Source organism: Hippoglossus stenolepis, chromosome 17 (assembly GCF_022539355.2).
Source record: "Hippoglossus stenolepis isolate QCI-W04-F060 chromosome 17, HSTE1.2, whole genome shotgun sequence".
Classification (NCBI taxonomy): domain Eukaryota; kingdom Metazoa; phylum Chordata; class Actinopteri; order Pleuronectiformes; family Pleuronectidae; genus Hippoglossus; species Hippoglossus stenolepis.
Genome location: NC_061499.1, coordinates 9,688,812 through 9,702,586, shown reverse-complemented (window position 1 = coordinate 9,702,586; position 13,775 = coordinate 9,688,812). Strand labels below are relative to the sequence as shown.

At 41.8% G+C, this 13,775-nt stretch overlaps 1 protein-coding gene across 3 annotated transcripts in view; it reads left to right on the top strand.

Moving 5' to 3' along the window:
• atxn1a (ataxin 1a) overlaps positions 1 to 13,775 on the top strand; it is an 84,284-nt gene that overhangs the window by 41,549 nt on the left and 28,960 nt on the right. The window lies entirely within an intron of this gene.

The following is a 13,775-nucleotide window of genomic DNA, read 5'->3' as shown; positions in this document are numbered from 1 at the left end:
TGTCAGTTACTCAGCTAATCACTGACACTAAAAACGTTCACATGTTCAGTTCATTGGCCGGTCTCAGTTAGTCAGACAGCTGGATCGGTCAGCAAGACAGCTGCTCGGTAACCAGCCAGCCAGCCAGCCAGTCAGACAGATATTCAGTTTGTCTGTTATCCAGCCATACAGCTGTGCAGTGAGCCAGACAGCTGTTCAGCTAACCAGGCTTTCAGCCTTTCAGACAGCTGTGCAGTCAGTCAGCCAGTCAGACACATACTCAGTCTCTTTGCCAGTATGAGGTGTAACATGCTAGTTTTCAGTGTGTCAGAGTTAAATGACTGAAAGCGAAGTTGCACAAATTAAAGTTGTGATTGCATTGAATTTCATAGGATTACTTTTTACTGAGGCTTGCATTGCATGGGGAAGAGTCACTGCACTTTTCTTTCTTTCACCCTGTCTCGCTTTCTTTCTGTCTTTCTCTTTCTCCTTTCACAGCCTTCATGCAGCAGGACCATTCTCACCTTTCTTAGGAATAAACAGATCTTTGCCATGGTGTGTTTACTCATTGTTTCTGCTTTACCTAGATACTGTGTCTGTATCCAGTCAGTAGTAGGTGAGGAATGTTACCTTTTCAGCCAATTTCCTCATTCAGACCTTGAGCAGATGTTCAGCAGACATTCCTCTCCTCTGTGGAATGCAGTCGATTTGTTTCTGCACTGTGTCACAGACCTGATGCAGGTTGTAGTTTTTCTACCAATGATTAAACACAATGGCTTCATTGTAATGATGCCCCCTCCTTTCTCTCTGTCTCACTCACTCCATCTCTCTCTCTTTTGTCTCCCTTCCCTCTATCTTTTCCCTCCTTTGTGATCCACCTGGATGCTACCTCTCTCCTCCTCTCTCTCGTTACAAGCATTAACAGAGTGATATTGAAAAGGTATTATAAAAGCTCCAGTGTGCCCCTGCAATCATATGACTTCATTACAGTGTATTCACATTAGCACATACACACAATCACACACAGCTACAGATAAAACAACGTTAGTACTTGTGTGTGTGTGTGTGTGTGTGTGTGTGCATATACTGTCTTTTGTATTTTTGTGTGAGTGTCTCTTTGTGTGTGTGAGTGGACCCACAACACCATGTGATGATGTAATGAGACACAAACACACACACACAAATGGTTGTTGAACTTGAATGTAGCATATAGGAAAGTCCCTTCAGTAAAATACTTTTTTTTCTTTATTGGATTTGTTGCAATGTTGTTTTTGTGGCTCCACTCTGTGCACTAGCCTTCCACACACACACACACACACACACACACACACACACACACACACACACACACACACACACACACACACACACACACACACACACACACTAACAACTCTCTCACGTTTACTCTTTGTTTTATCTCCGGGTGTTTCTCTACAACACTATAAGTCTGAATGACAGCAGTGTCAGCTTTATGATCGCACTGTTTATGCGCAAAGCAAGAGCGTGCGTGTGCGTGCGTGCGTGTGTGTAAAGTGAGACTTTATTACTATCACTGGGGGTAGCTCACCTACCAACTGAGCGACAGTCAGTGCATAAAGTTGGGGTGGATGGAGGGTGTGCTCTGCGGATACAGGGAGGTGAAGGACAGCGAGGGTGGGGGGAGACAGATGGAGGAAGGGAGGAAGGAGAGAAAGTGGCAAGAAGGACGAGCATGTTATGGAAAGGGAGTGAAGGGAAAGAGAAGAGGCGGAGGAGAGGGACAGGAAGGGAGATATTTATGTTGAGAGGGAGAGAGGAAAGGAAAAAAACGAACATAGCTCAACGGGGAGAGATAAAAAAGAGGGAGTAAAAGAGTAAAAGATAAGACAATGACTATGTGTTCTCTCTGTGTGATATACACCATCAAAATACCTGCTAAATGGCTGACTATACAAATAAACTTGCCTTGGCTTGCCTTAGATTTTATTTAGTATGCGGCATGGCATTGAGAGTAGACAGAGTAAAAGTGGAGGACAAATTGTCAGAGGGATGGATGTCATGTAGGTCGTAAGGAAAAAAAGGAATGGATAAAGAGAGAAGGAAAGAGAGGAAATGGAAAGAAGAATGGAAAGAAGAATGTAGAAATACAGAATACACACTAACACACTCACACACACAGACACACACACACACAGAGGGGGTGATGTTCACACTCACACATGCCCACAAACTGAAAGCTCGTGGCAGTGAGCCATAACGACCTTCCTTCAGCCAGCGCCCAGTCATAGTAATGATGTCATCCATTTTACACACACAACCACTTGGTTTCTCTCTCTCTCTCTCTCTCTCTCTCTCTCTCTCTCTCTCTCTCTCTCTCTCTCTCACACACACACAATGGAACCAATGCATTAAACATATTAGCACTTCAGTCTTTCACAGCACTCACCGGATCTTGCAGCACCGCCTTGCAATATCGAAATAAGGGATTAAAGTCATGAGAGCATCTTGACTGAGAAGTTTCTCAAGGTCATTTTTATAATTAAAGTCAATCTAGATGTGATGTATACAGATGTTTAATTTTATGTACATTATAAGGGCAATCTGAGTTTTTTTCATCAAGATCAATCTTGAAGACGTCCATGATGTTCTATAAAGTTAAATTTGATCACTATAACACTCAACAACATATAATTTTAACCATAATAATGAAGATTCATGCTACGTTCACATACTAACATAATGATTGTCTACAAATGGTTTTGCTGACTCGCCAAATCACATCACGTGTCTGTCATAGGGTCTATTTCATGCATGACCCATCAGATAATGAATTCAACATGAGCTAGCAGCTTGACAGATGAGGAGCCGGTGCCGGAACAGAACTTAACGTCAGTTGTGTGTCAAAGTTATATGTAAACTTCTGGAGGTGAGATAACAAATCTATTGAACCTGCTAAAACATAGCAACTGTGGGAAATTTCCAAAAGTATTTTACTCCGGTCACGACACCTGAACACACACACAAACAATATAAACAAATGTCAAACCCCACCCGCCTGTACAACAGAGGGAAAATCACAAAGGTGCAGGTATATTTATTCTTTTTCCTAGTGCATTCATTGTTGTTGCTGCTCTTTTATTTCGAAAAGCACGTATGCAAAGGAGTGTTTGTGAGACTGCAAGCTTGTTTGTGAGTCCTAAAAAACAGTGTTATTAATAGATGTGGCTCAGTGTGTGACTGAAGAACACACACTCTTAAATAGGGCTGTAACGATACTCCAAATCCACGGCTTGGTTCGGACCTCGTTTTGTTTTTGTGGGCGACAACACGCAGACTTTGCAACATACCTCTGCAAAGGTAAAACAGACGATCCTCTCCGACCTCCACACTCATTGATCTGAAGCCACTAGTCACTTCTGGGTGTTGCTTCAGATTACGCAGGTTTGTGGTCCTGGGGTTGTGATGTGATTGGAGTGTGATTGGACACATACACGGCTGGGAGACGTGTCGCGGCTGGAACCGTGGACGTCTGGCCGGCGATTTCGGTTTGGGTTCGAGAATCGTTATAACCCTACTCTTTAAGGAGTATGACGCCAATTTATCTGCCTCTGTTCATCTGGTTAGCTTTACATTAACATGAACAACAAAGTGCAACTTGAGTTAGGTGCTTTCTCTGTGGTAGATGACAAAGTGGAGCATCAATAAGTTGAAAAATCAACAACCTATTTGCTTCTACCATCTCTTCTCCCTCCTCTTTTTTCTATTCCTAGTATTAAAAGTACCTTTACTTCTTATATAACAGAGTTGAAGACAAAGTTTTCTTTTATACGGTTGCTTCTTTCGTTTACATAATATTTTTCATTAAAACACAGGCACTAAATGCTGCTTGTATTTAATTCAATTGTAATTAATTAATTCATTACAGAAGTATTTTAAAAACCTACTTGAGTACAGCCTAGCTAGTAACAGCTTCTTTTGGTTATTGTCTGTGTGCAGTTGCTTAGAGCACACATGCTGCACAGTCACCATCAACATACATAGTTTTCATCAAACACAACGGCCTGTCAGTTAATCAATTGAGCGTGGAATTGAGCTGTGTATAAAACATCCTTCGAGTGCTTGTTTGACAACTGCATACAGTGTGCAATAGGCCACACATGAGTAGACTGTCTCGGAGAGCAACAGCGTTGTTATACCCACAGGGGGGTGGGGGGTGTTCGATGGTGGGTGAAGGGGAGACAGAAAGCGGGAAGGTCAAACGAGGAAGAGCGAGATACACGCAGCCTGGGGCTACAGTACAAGACAAAGTGAGGGAGATTGAATGACAACAGTGAAGAGGCGGCGAGCGGAGACGAGAGAGTTCGACGGGTTGAGCAGAGAAAGACGGAGACAAAGAGAGAAAAAAAAGCAGACGGCGAAAGAACTGAGGAGAAACAGATTGAACAAAGCGAGCAGCAAATAATGAGTCTGACTTTATCGGCCGTGCAGATTGGTGATAAAAGCTGTGTGCAGCACACACTTTCATGCTGCGGAATAAGACTCATCTTCTAAGATGTACCAAGTAATAGTCTCTTTACTGTTTTTTTTATTTTGTGATGTTTTATTGAAGAATAGTGACATTTTTTGACTAAATTGGTCACAAATAATAGAGAAACATGTCGCTATTGATGCAGCTTAACTTTTTCCTAAATAAATAATTATAACAGTATGACATTTTTATATGTAAACCTGCATTAAATATGTTTTTGACCACTTTAGTGTAACATGACAAGCTGTAACCCCAAATTGACATGTTGAACTAATGTTCAAAGCCAAGGTAATGTGATATTTCATTTTGTTTGCCTTTTGATTGCTTCATATTCATTTTACCTGTGGCTTTGCCCGTCTAGGTCTTTTATTATTGTCTTGATTGAGATACCGAAGGCTGCCTAAGTTAAATATTGTACATTGTATTAAATTGCTGTTTTTTAATTTTTCTGCTTCACTTCTCATTAAATGCACATACGGCGGTTTGGTAAACTGGCTGGTGACTGGCATTTGGCCTGCAGTTTTCCTCCCATCACTTATCTTGAATATAGTTTTATCTAATTCCTTCCTCTTTCCTTTCATGCCATCAGTGTTTTCTTCTTCTATGTGACTCAGCCTCTTTCTCCCTTTTCATCTGTCTGCCTGAGTTTCTAGTGTATCATTACTTTGTTTCAGAGGAGGGTAGCACAGAGCTTGCCTCACATCTGGGGGTGTGTGTGTGTGTGTGTGTATGTGTGTGTGAGTGTGTGTGTCCCACCAGTGCAGTGTCTCAGGAGTGCTGCATTAGTCTTTGAAGATCTTAGAATGAGAGAGAGAGAGAGAGAGAGAGAGAGAGAGAGAGAGAGAGAGAGAAACTCAATGTTCTTTTATCATACTCAGCCTCAACTCTGTTTCTTCATTTCTTCTTTTGTGTTCTGTCTCTTTCTCTTATTCATTCTTTTTGTTATCGCCCCACCCTCATCTGCCAACGCATTTTCTGTCTCTTTTTTTTCATCTTTCTTGGGTTCAAAGAAACTCTGTTGTCATTCTGCAGCAGTGCAGTTTGTTTGAGTCTGAGCTGAACTACTTTTGATATTCTCACTTTCTGTGCAAGGAAACTAGTTGGCTTATCGTCCACAACACCAAATACTCATTGAGAAATTGTGACCCACCACACAACCACTAAGCTTAATTTACCGTTTAACTGATGCACCCAAGTTAACAGAGAAGAAAGAAAGTAATTTTGTAGAGGATAATGCTCTTTCTGTAAAGGACGCATGACTCTTGCATTAACCTGTGACCTTCTCTTATGAGATGATCAGTATAATCACAAGGTTTCACTGCTGCCCTATTTATAAAATGGGACATAATCAGCAAGAGGTTTCATACGATAACCTACTGGATTTAATTTGTCATCTCAGTGGAAATAAAAAAAAAGGTTTATATAAAAAGCTCTTAAAAATATCACTGCTTTGTTTTCGTAGCCCTCTGACCTCCTGTTTAGTCCTTTCAGATTCCTCATCATGTGTGAAGTCTGCCAAAGAGCCTGATAAGCCTCAGCCGCTCAGGTGACACCGGAGCAGGCCAGGCCACGGTTGTTGTTGTGCGACGTGATGGCAGCGTTGTGTCTCTTTCATTTGCTTCTCAATGGGTGGTCATCTGAGAAGTGGGCCGGCGCGTATGTGTGAGATCGGTAAACCGATAGTGCGCATGTGAGAGGTCGAACAGAGTATCTCCTTACAAGTCAGTCAGTGTTGTACTACCTAGAAAGAGAAAAGAAAAGGTCTACCTGAAAAGCTTGGCGGCCACCTCTTCTTCACCTTAATTTCAGACTCCTCATAAATTACCCCGCATGTAATCTGTGAACATGAATTATGAAGGGAACCACTTATAGTGCAAACTGTAAAGAGAGTCATTCAATTTTGGAGCTACATGTCCTGAAGTGATCGAGACTTCTTCTGATATATATTTCATATGGAAACCATAAAAGCCATGACCTGCTTACTCTCAAGCACCAGCTTGACATGTCTTTACCATCCACAGACCTAAAACCCAAAGAAATTGATCTCAACTCTCAACTGTTTTATGAAATATTGACCACAGAGAGAGCCTGTCAGAAAAGCATAGCTACCAAGACAGGAAGGAGAGTCAAGTAGAACACATAATGTAGAAAATGAGCTGTTTTTTAATCCATCTGCTTAAATATAGTACATGTAATGTAATTACAACCAAAACTAAATGCAAACTTGAATGTCTGCAGATTAAGTCCTCACCTGCCATCAGTTTAGAGAGAAATAAAATCGGGCAAATAAATCAATTTTGAATAAGAGAAAGGCTGGAGAAAAAAAAAGGGGCCTTATCACACACTGTAAATAATCAATGTTCTAAAGCCAGATGTGTCAAGTCAACTTTGTTTAAGTAATGACACTGCAGCATCGTAGTAGTTAGAATCAAAGCCAGCATGTGGTCACATGTTCAGCTACTGGTGCATCTGTGTGTGTACTCTTGGAAAGTAATCTGCTCATCTGATTGATTATCTGCAGAGCGGTAGGATACAGGGATATCCACACGTACTACCGCACATGTACACGTGTCAGTGCGTGAGACTTTATGTCGGGTGTTGTGTGAGTATTTGTGTGTGAGACAGGCTGACATGTCCATCCTGCGTGTTGCAAGACTGTGATCACACATAAAGACACAAGCACACAAAAACAGTGACAAGGTCCAATTGTCTGGTTGCTGGGAGATGAGCTCACAGCATTACTGACCATAACAACCTCTCCCTCCATCAATCAGCTACAGAGTGCTCTGTTCTAGTAATGATGTCATCACTCTCACACACACACAAACACAGCAAGAGAGAGACCACACGCACCATCCTCTTTGTTTTGACCTTGAGTTGCTTGTGTGTGTGTGTGTGTGTGTGTGTGTGTGTGTGTGTGTGTGTGTGTGTGTGTGTGTGTGTGTGTGTGTGTGTGTGTGTGTGTGTGTGTGTGTGTTAGTTTGCAAGAGGAAAGAGTGGTGATTGTCATTGCCTCCTAGGTACATAAATCTCAAACACACACACATACGTTGTTGAACAGACAGTATGGGGTATATCTAACGCATTCTGTTCAATCCAGTTGTCTTTAAAATATCACTTACCTCAGTGTCTGAGTCTATTTTCTTCTTCTTTCTGTCTGAGATGCTCTGCAGCACACCCACGTGGTTACACACGGTCATACTTTTAAAGAGTCCCAGTTCAGCAGATCGTGCTCTGTGAGCCTCTGAGCAACACCACTGGAACAGCTGGGCCACAAATCCTTTGTAATGTCCTTTGTAATAACCTCTGGTTAACACAAATGTGTTGGTGATACTTCTATGCTGCATAGCTGCGGATAGCACTGCCACAAAACGCATGCTGTGCGTGCGTGCGCGGGCGCGTGCGTGCGTGCGTGCGTGCGTGCGTGTCTGTGTGTGTCTGTGTGTCTTAATCAACCTGCAGTGTGCTGAAAACTAAAATGTATGTTAATCCTTTTTTGAATCTTTTCAGAATGAGACTTCATAGAGCCGTAGATAATTTATGGATTAAAGACAAAGAACATTATCCTCCTTCACATACAACTATAAAGTGTATGAATTGGAAATGACACCATCCTATATGTGCACATATACACAGGAACACACACACTCTTGTGGAACTAATTACTTCAGGATGCCCACTCATGCTCACATTCTTCAGGTCCAGCTGTGTCTCTGCCAGGCTCTGGGGCAGGGGGCCAGCACCGTGAGGTTAAGAGAGTGGCAAGAACACTAACTGGCAAATCAGCAGCCAATTAAAAGCACTCCGCAGTGGGTTTGTAGTGGGTGTGTGTTTTTGTGTTTGTGTGTGCTTGGGTGTGTGCATGTATTTGTGTATGCGTTTGTGTGTGTGAGTGTCCTTGTGTGTGTGCCAAAGAGAGGGTTGGCATAGAAAGCATGCTTCCTATTCTCTCAGCGTGCCCTCTCAACGCACACACTGAACACTAAAACAGAGCCTTGGATTTTTCTTGCTCCATTGTCTTCATTTGGGACAAATGAGTGCCTGTCCTCTCGCTTTGTTTGTGCCTGCAAGAATGTATGCGTGCGTGCGTGCGTGCGTGCGTGCGCGTGCGTGTGCGTGTGCGTGTGTGTGTGTGTGTGTGTGCACAACACCCACTAGGGAAAGTGTACAACCTTACAAAGTACAAAATAGCTTCACTAAGGAGACAACACCTTATGCATGTTATTATACGACAAAAGACATTGTCATGAATATAGAAGGAGGGTACCAGGAAGTGAAAGAAAGCATAGAAACAACACCTCCTTTAGCTGATCAGTCAATTAACCAAATTTGGTCTTTATTCTTCTTCTTCGTCTTTATCTTTTAATTGATAATGAGCAATGAAGAGTCACTTCCAACTTGTATCCATATTATTGGATGGTGTGTGAGTGAGAACTATAATCTACATCAGTAAAACCATGTGAAATGAACCAGCGTGATTTGATTCCAAATATCCCTGATGGTCACTTGCAGGATCTTCCGTCTTGAGGGAGAGAATTGTAAACCTGGAAACGCTGACCTCTCTTTTATGTTTTTCTCAGACGAATGATTTGTACTTGCATCCTGGCTTCTGATCTCTCTTTCTTTGTCCCTTAAAATCTGTAATTAAAAATAGTTCAGGTCAGTAACAGGAACTCTTTTCATGCCACTGACGCCGCCACGCAAACACTTCCAGCAACAAAAGAGCCTGGAACGGTAGATAGAGGATGGCGATAAGCACAAGGGCCACTGGTCTTTTGCAGACATGTGTGCACCCGTGATAACATTCCTCCCTGCTCTTAAGCACCCCCAACCTCCAGAGGGTTGATTCTCAGAGGTGGTGCTGCAGATGCTGAGTGAGTCCAGGAAAATGGGGCTGTGGTTGAGGAAGGCATTTCCCTCGCATTACAATGATGGTCAGTCACTTGGGCTGTACACACACACACACACACACACACACACACACACACACACACACACACACACACACACACACACACACACACACACACACACACACACACATTTACAAAAAAAGTGACTGCATTCTTCTGCCTCAACCAACCAAGTGGCTGTCAGACACTACGTCAGCTCTAGAAGAATTCTGTGTGTGTGTGTGTGTGTGTGTGCGTGTGTGCGTGTGTGTGTGAGATCCTGTGAATGTGTTTGTTATATTTATCACAAGTCAGACCTTTGTACAACAAATGTAATATTATTTATAAATGCTTAAACATTCAGATTTACAAGTTACCCATCAACTTATTTCCAAGGAGAAAGAAAGAAAGAAAGTAGATATCCCAAAAACAACCAACGTGGTGGAAGGATGTGGTGCAGATCAGAGAAGAACACATAAAATTTGGGTACGGATATGACTCATAGGGCGGATCCAGGATTTCTTTCTCTCACATTTTCAACATTGCGAAATGGGACGTTTTTCAACATTTTTACCAATAATTCACGGATCTTGATGAAAATAACGAGGCACATTTAGGGAACTGATATGAGTGTATGAAAGTTTGCACATCTTGATTGAATTTATTGGTTGAGTTTATGGTTAGACCTTGACGAAGGTATGCGCTCAACTACTATAAGTAATGTTTGTATCATCTCCTTAACGTTACACTTATCCACGGAGGGTTTGATGTTTCACACTGTATTTTCTCTGTAACTGGGATACAGTGGCGAACGCGACCTTCAGAAGCATTTTTGGGTAAACCCTCTGCTGATGTTAGTATTTGAACCCAGTACTTGTGGTTCCACAGTCTACAGCCATTTTAAAAAAGAGAAACTGCTCTGCACTGTTATAGGCAAAGCTTGTTCGGTAGGCAAAAGATTTGGCAAGAGCCACGACGATTGTGGGTGGACAACATTTTTTTTGTGGATACACTTGGCGAAGAGAAAATGGCAAGAATGCAGGCACTTAAACAGATGAAGTGACGGTCGAGTGGACAGAAGTATTCATGGTGTTATCATGCCAGCCTGTAGTCAAGTACAGAGAAACGCTCACACACAGGGAACATTTGTGAGGCATGTTGAATGTGATCGCCGCTTGATCCAGAGCGCCACGCAAAGCCACACAATTTGTTTGTCTGTGTGGAGGTTGAATTCACTTTTACTTTAGACAAAAGCATCTGCTAAGTGAATGTAATGGGATGTGGCGTAGGTACAATGCAGAGAAAAACTCACAGGCACCTTGAGAACACACACACACACACACACACACACACACACACACACACACACACACACACACACACACACACACACACACACACACACACTCCCCTCCTGGAGCTGTCTGCTCCAATGTGCTTTGCAATTCAATCAGCCCTTCACTTAATGTGGTCTACACTGAACCATTCACTACTAAATTAGCCTGCCTGATTTCTGGTTTGGACATGATAGATTGAGACAAAGTGTCATTAGTCATGTGTGTGTGTGTGTAACCTGAAGAGTAGTTTGTGTTGTGGGGGAGAAGCCTGTAATCAGGCTGAAAATATATTATGTTGATGAGCATTTAAAGGTTCGGTGTGAAATATTTAGTGACATCTAGTGGTGAAGTTAAATGTTGCAGCTGAACACCCCTCACCTCAACCTCCCCTTCCAAACAGGAAAGAGAACCTGTGGTAGCCTTCAGTTGTCATACAAACTCAAAAGGTTTAGTTTGTCCAGTTTGGACGACTGTAAAAAACTAAACATGGTGGCCTCCGTAGAGAGGACAAGCTCCTGATGTAAATATGAAGTATTTAAATATAAAAGACCCATTCTTGGGTAAAAAAAACAACAACAATTTGTACAATTTAGATGATTACAGAGTAGTGAAAACATCACTAGGATTATTTTATATTCAATATCTCCCAATAGATCCCTTTCAACCACATCTTACACACTGGACCTTTTAAAGTCACATCAGATTTACTGCAGGCTCCATCCTCTTCATAAACAAAGTGCTTCACCGAACAAGTATTACTGTGAGACTGATGAGCATTTTGTGGCTTTATGACATTAAGTTTGATTGATTTTGTCTGACTTTTCTTTATATTGTAAAATGTCTGCCAAGCTAACAAGTAAGGCATTTTACAGGATGCCTCTTTACTTCCAAGTGCCACTTTCATTTTGGAGTGTTAAGAGCTTCTTGGCTTTGCCTGAGCTACATTTATTACTTTTACAGCATGTGGGTCTGATTAATCTGTCTCATAATATTCTCACCAGTTAACTGCTTTCTAAATCGATACTGGAACTTTTTGTTGAACATTTAAATGGGTAGCTAGGCAAGATGGTATTTCCTTAGAGTGTGTAATTTGTTGTATTTGAAATCAGTTAGTAACTCTAGATGGATGAGTCATTAGAGGAGAGCAGGAACTGAACATTTCCAAATTAACTTAGTGTTAAAACCCCTCAAAATATGGTTTTAAAACAACACCTTCAGTCTAAGGTCGGTATGTTTGAACTGAACAGAATTTTTATAGAATTTTGGAATGAATCCTCCTCTCTCTCTGTTCTCCCTCTCACCATCTTCCTCGTCCTCCTCCCTTTCCTCTGACATTTTTCGGCTTGCCATACTCCCCGCCGAGCCTCGCTGGCTGAGCCAGTGTTGTGCTCCCATTGAGTTTCTATCTGTCTCTCCTCCGCCACCATCTGTTTCTCTCTCTCTTCCTCTGTGTCCTCTCTATTTTCTCCATCTGTCTCCATTTTTTGTCGCCTCTGGATCCCCTCTCTTCCACTTTTCCTCTCCTCTTTAACTTTTATTTGAATGCAATTTTTCATTGTTTTTCACTTCATTTATGCCATATGATGGATTCCTTTGCCAGTTGGTGTCTGGTAATCCAAGCCCTCAGTAGACAGTTTTTTCCTCCTCCTCTATCTCTCCCTTACATATACACTTTACCAACATCTTAAGTGCATACAAAACCTACAGCTTATCATGTGCTGGTACATTTATGTGTCTACATATAGTACATGCTTAGCTTAAGCAGCTGACTCTATACTATATCCCACCATTGAGACCTATTGATTTTCTGGCACCTGAAATACTCGACGTTCTCTCTCTGTCTCATTCCCTCGCTCTTCCATTATCATATTTCACTTTCACTGTAGCACCTAATCCCCAGAAGACTAGAGTCGCCGTGCATAAAATAAGAAGTGTGCGTGAAATGATGTATTTTACTGTAACTAATGTGGCACAAGACAACCGGCCACATACTGTAATTCCCTTCTCTGTCTTCTTTAAGCTGCACCAAAACACTTTTGCAGATCGACAGCTGCAATCACACACGTCCCTGCCTCTTTTCTTGTTGTCAGGCATGTAAGATGTGGGTCAGTGTGTTTGACATCCCACACACCTCCACAGACACACTCGCAAACACGCCAGCTGCAGCTTACTATCAGCAGGGAACATGTCTCTTGTATCCTCATAACATCCCCATCATCCCACCACAACCTGCCTAATTAGTCCCTCAGAGTGTGAGCACTCTGTCGACGATCAGTCGGTTTGTCTCTCCTGGCGGTGTGTGGGCGTCTGCATACATCAGCTTGTTGCACATTCAATGTTTTTAAAGACGCACCGAAGATTTTCTTTTTAATATATACAGTAAACATGGCATGACCTCGGCCTGCATTAAAAAGATACTGTTAATTTGAACTTTGAGTTTCGCCTGATTCCTGTATGTGAATCTCTGTTGTTGGTCCAGTCACCACAGATGTGTTCTTCCTTGGCCCGTATCCCACCCTTCCACCACGTTTTGAGAAAATCGGTTCAGTAGTTTCTGCGTAATCCAGCTAACACATAAACAAACAAAAATGAAAACATATTGTTTTTGGCAGTAAAAATAAAGCATGTTGAAAATATGTTCACATGATTTTCTTTAAAAAAATATTTCAAACTTGTTTCATTTCACTTTTGGCATGTGTACCAGTAATGGATATGTGAAAGGTTTTGAACAAAATGAATTTCATAACAAATCCTCCACTTAACTGTCTCTGTCGTTACTGATATTTTCTCCAGACATTCCTTTTACAGCCGTGTTTTTTATTTATGTAGAAAGCTTCATGCATCTCTTTATAATATAGCTCACTCACTCAGATTATCATCAGTAGCAGCACTGAAAGCTTTTTTGTGTGTGTGTGTGTGTGTGTGTGTGTGTGTGTTGTGTGTGTGTGTGTGTGTGTGTGTGTTTTTTACATGTTGCCAGGTTGCATCTACAACTCTGTTTGAAACATGATGTGACAATCTTGTGTCATAGTTTCTGCTAGTTGATTAAAGCTGGGG